We start from the raw sequence: 5,165 nt of genomic DNA, 5'->3' as shown, positions 1-5,165 counted from the left end.
GATGGGGGTAACGGGCTTAGATCTTATGAGGTACTGGTATTTGCCTTTTGTTAAAACATTCTGGCGGAGTCCTTGTAGTAGAAGTATCCTCAGCTCCTCTAAGTATGCATCCTTTGGATCATGGTTTAAGGCTGTGTATGATGCCGTGTCTCCTAGTAGCCTGTTTGCTTCAAAAACATATGCTTCGCGATCCATAATAACTAATCCCCCCCCTTGTCAGCTTGTTTTAAAATAATTTCTGTATTTTCCTTCAGTTGTTTCAGGGCATTGCTTTCTGCATTGAATAAATTCTTTTGTGTGATTGCTTCAACTTCCTTATCACACAGATCTTCAATGTATGTCTCAAAACGATTCATACTGTACCTCCAGTGGGAGCAAATGAGAGTCCTTTGTTAAGTAGGGAGGTTTATGCCTTGGTTAGTTCGTGTTTTGAGAGGTTGAAGATTCCCTTAGGTGGTGTATTTATTGGAAGGTTCTTTTCTTGTTTTCTCTCCCTACTGCCGCCTCGTTTCTTCGTTGAATCTTCTTTTTGGAGGGGATGCTAATTTGATGTCCTCTCTTACATTCATTCGTACGACTTCTCTTACTCTTGTGGCAGTGTCTGGGGATAAAAAATCTTCTTGTTCGCCTGTTGATTTAAGTCTTTGTAATGGTGTATATCTATTGAATGTCCTTATATATGGGGTCCGTGGCGAGTCGTGAATAATTTATATATATATATTTATCTTTGACCATATACTTCCGGTTCCAGATTGCTGCTTATAAACAATTAGTCGCCGCTTCTTTATCCACTGTTTACATTTCATTTGAGTAATATACCAATACTCTATTTCTTAAAGACTGGCTGACACCCTTTTTTAAGGGAATATTGTTTAAATAAAATCACCCAATCAGGACACACAAGTGGTGCCCCTCATCCAATTTTAACATATCTATAGATGGCCCTGGCTTTCTAGTTTAGGCAGTTCGTATAGAGACTATACATACTGTCTAATTTTGCTATACATGTCTTACACAATGAATTGCTATGTGTAACATGGAGGGAAATGACAGGCATTTATTGACCAAATGTGTTTTCTCTTTCATAGCTGACAGAATAATATACACCGCTGTGTATGGAGGCTTTGCGGTTACTATACTGATATTGACTGTTATCCTGTACTTATGGTAAATTACTAACAATCTACACGTGATGTTACTGATTATATTCCCAGTTCTTTTAATTATTATTAAATTATGTAATAGACACACACAATCTGATTGGCAGGTCAGTGTATATGTGTATCTATCTACAGCCCTTTTCCATGGGTAGATGTAGCATTAAGGACATAGTACTATAGAACAAGAAAAACATTAATAAGATGATATATATATGACCAATCAAAGGATCATTCAGGGAGGAGAGTCTCGTAGATCAGGTCCGGAGGAATCAGCAGCAGATTGTAGTTTAAGTGTGCGAGGAAGATCCTTTCCCTCTTCAATCGATCGTATCGAGTAGGGTTTACCCCTGACGTCTACTGTGAGGCGAGAAGGAAATCCCCATTTATATTTGTAGCCATGCTCTCAGGAGCGTCGTCAAAGGTCGAAGGTCCCTTCGTTTGGCAATAGTGGACGGTGCTAAGTCCTTAAAGTTCTGAAGCTTTGATGCCTCAAATAGTATAAAAGAGGAAGATCTGCTGGTCATTGTGATCATGTTTTTCTTCTTGAAGCAGAGATATTTGATGATAACGTCCCTAGGAGGTTCAGCGTCCTTTGGTTTAGGCCGTAGGGCGCGGTGAGCCCTCTCAATTTGAAACAGGGAGGGGGCTTCCGAGGGAAGAAGGTGAGCAAAAAGTCGGATCAGGAAAGGTTCTAGTTCCTTTGGAGACACAGATTCTGGGACGTTACGGAGATTTTACCTTCTTTCCTTCTCCAAATCTTCGTTCTTTTCCCGCAGAAGATCGAGTTTGTTTTAGTAGTAATTTAGATCTTTAGATAAGTTATCTTGTTCCGCCTGTACTTTTGCGGCATTAGTTTCCAGCAAGGTGGTGCGGGAGGACAGGTCGTCAGGTCGGCCTTGAGCTCGCCAACAGCTTTCTGGTGAGCGGTGGTGAATGAGTCTTTAAGGTCTACAATGAGGTCCTGCAGGTTCTTTATATCTCCCCTAGTAGCGGGTGATGAGGATGATGAAGTAGAGAATTTGTTTTGGTATGGTATTGAATGAAGTAGTGTATGGGCACTTTCGGATTAGCACTAGTAGTTGCGGTGATTAGTTAACATGAAGGTGTCATTGCATGGGTGTCAGGAGGTTCACGCCAACCCAGGCACGGAAACAACAGATTCAGCTGTTCCTCCGTGGACGCGTATATAGACCCAAATGATATGATCCTAGCAAATGTAGTGATTGTAATGTGCACATATGTTTGCACAGAGCGCACCAGGGGGAGATTAAAGCACACAGTAAGCACACCTGGTGTTAATAGGGTCTCCTGTTGTTGGTATATTATCTGGCAGGATATAGATCCACAGGGTATCCCTGCTTGGAGCTTACCAGGGACCAAGGGATCACAGTGGGTCCAGGTGGACCAATTGAGGGACAATAGAGCTTGGGGGTCAGGGATCCAGTGAGGCAATGGTGTCAGAGAGAGCCTGCTGGTTAAGGGTCTTTCAGCTTCTCAAAAAGGTGGTACAGGGCAGTGGGTGACTTTCTGCCTGCTGTGGCCGCAGGATTTTGTAGGTATCCTGCCCAGGCAACCCCAGTAGACAGCAGTAGTACTCACAGCAGGCTGGCAGTTCGCCCAAATCCAAGATGGACGCCGGAAGGAGGCTGATGTTCGGCAGGTACCGCCATTTGCCTGTGTCCTCCTGCGTGTCAGGGAGGACACACATGCCTTTCCCCTGTACCAGCGGACGGGCATCCCGGGGGAAGTGCTGTTCACTGCCGGGGTCGTCGGATGCCCGCCGCGGCCAGGCTCCAAACTCGAGGTCCCGGCTTCAGCTGGCGAATAGGCCCTGGCCGGCGATCACTGCAGGAAGCCGCTCCGGTGCGGCTGCAATTTCTCCTGGCTGCTCGGTGGTAAGCGAGGTGTGGGGAGACAGTAAAATCTCCCCCACTGTGCAAAATTTGGGCCCTAGAACACTTGAAGGCTTGGGAGCTCACACGGGTACGTCTATCTCGGACGGCTGCCAGGCTACGCCCCCCCTAAAGTGATTTTTTTTAAATTGTCTTATGATATGGCTTCTTTTTTCAATTTTCATGTCCCTGCATATTTATATGGCTCTGCTGACTCTGTTTGTCTTTCAGGAGCTGTAACATCAGGCCCCTCTGGAGTTAGCCCCTCACTAGAGGAAGTCTGTTCCACCCAGGAAATATTAGCCGAATATGGGGAATCTACTGTACCACCTGATACTGCATATAGTGATTATGACCCGGCCATTCCCATGATTACAGTTCAGGGTTGCATTGTATCACTAGTAGCTGCTCTAAGGTTTCCCAGTACACGGATCTGGTGACCAGGAACAGGTAGTAGCCTACATAGTGTGCGAGTCTATAGTGAGATGCATAGTGCAGCTTAGTCACAGTATAATGCATAGTGCAGCTTAGTCACACTATAATGTGGCTGAGGGATAGCCGTATGTGGACATATCTATAGATGGTATATAAAAAATTTTTTTATTTATATCAATCCAGTAAAAAAAAATGTTGCATATAAAATTATTGTTTAAAAACAAATAAAGAAGGTGGACTTGGATATAAAATAGTTAGTAAAGTGCTTATCTTAAAAAGAAGATTCTGGAGGCTAGGAACACCCAACGCGTTTCATCCTGTCTGACTTCATCAAGGGGTAGAGTGAGACTGAGACCAGACTGATATTTATACCTGTATGTCAGCCTCCTTACTGCTGACATCATATCCTGTCCTTAATTGGTCAATAACCTGAATAACCAAATCTGATTCATCTAATCTTGTAATAAGCATCCCATTGGGTAAGGCATATTCCCCCTAACTGGGAAGCTATGTTTATAAGGTGCACAAAGTACATAAAAGTGTATAAAACATTATAATTTGCAGATCAGCTGCATTTCCGCCACACTTTCGGTATACGGGAATCGTTAGAGCGCATGCGCGGCCCATCAATAGCCGCGATAAAGTCTATGTGCCACACTTCCTTCTGTGTGTGCGCACATGAATGATGTTTCCCGGACAATTCCTTCCATCCATAACAGAGTAGTAACAATGTCATCGTATTACGGATCCCGGCAGCCATTTTCTTAGAGCTTTTAGTAATTTCTTTTAGTCAGAGGTTGCCGCGGCCATCTTGCCTAGGTCTTTTAGGCTGAATTTTCACCATAGAGAAAACAAATGTTCACAGTAACCATTCAGATCAGATTTTGGTGTACAATTTTTCAGTGATAATAAGGTTATACTGTATATAACCTCGTGATTTACATAAAGTGCTGTTGCATATCTTCTATTGAATGCCATAAATTTTATAAATATTAATTAATACTACATATATAATAGTGTGTAAAGCATATTTAATTATATTATTAATTGTGACACTGGTGATGTATGAATAAAGTGCTTATGTGCCTATAATTTAGGTCTATTAAAATAGTTTCTAAAAAGGTAAAAACCATCGTTCCATGTTACGGTATGTCACGTTCTGTTACTACAGCTCCAGGTTTTCCCAAAAGGTCTCCCATCTTGGTACTACCCTGGCCCAACACTGCCTAGCTGCCAAGATCGGACGAGATTGGGCATCTCAGAGTGTGGTTTGACTGTAGGAAAATTAGACAAAACAATGGATACTTGTGGAAGGCCTTTATTCATAGTGGATGATTAATTATGTGGATATAGTGAAAATGTGGTAAAAAGGAGGGCTACATGAACCTTATAAAAACGGAGCGATTTCATAACTTTCGTTAAAGCCAAGTGGATGCATAGTATTGAGTTCAAAGATCCAATACATTTCTCTTTGTGAAAGTTTATTTGTCAGGTCGCCACCTCTGGGCCCTAGCTTGACCCATTCGATTGCTTTGAATGTTAGCCCTTCTGGATTTGCATCGTGGTGGTTCAAAAAGTGTCTACTTATGGCATGACTGTCTATTTGATTTTTAATGTTCTGGCTATGTTCCTGTATCCATAATTTCAACACTCTTTTAGTTATTCCGACATATTTCAA

The 5,165-nt window shown here is 42.5% G+C and overlaps 1 pseudogene; it reads right to left on the bottom strand.

Annotated features, from left to right (window-relative positions):
* Positions 1–4,649: 4,649 nt before the first annotated feature.
* LOC146044293 (5S ribosomal RNA) lies at positions 4,650–4,769 on the bottom strand (annotated as a pseudogene).
* Positions 4,770–5,165: the final 396 nt, after the last annotated feature.

Source organism: Crinia signifera, chromosome 19, assembly GCF_055691185.1.
Source record: "Crinia signifera chromosome 19, ASM5569118v1, whole genome shotgun sequence".
In the NCBI taxonomy this organism is placed as follows: domain Eukaryota; kingdom Metazoa; phylum Chordata; class Amphibia; order Anura; family Myobatrachidae; genus Crinia; species Crinia signifera.
The sequence above is the reverse complement of the archived record's forward strand: the minus strand, read 5'-3'. Positions and strand labels throughout refer to the sequence as shown.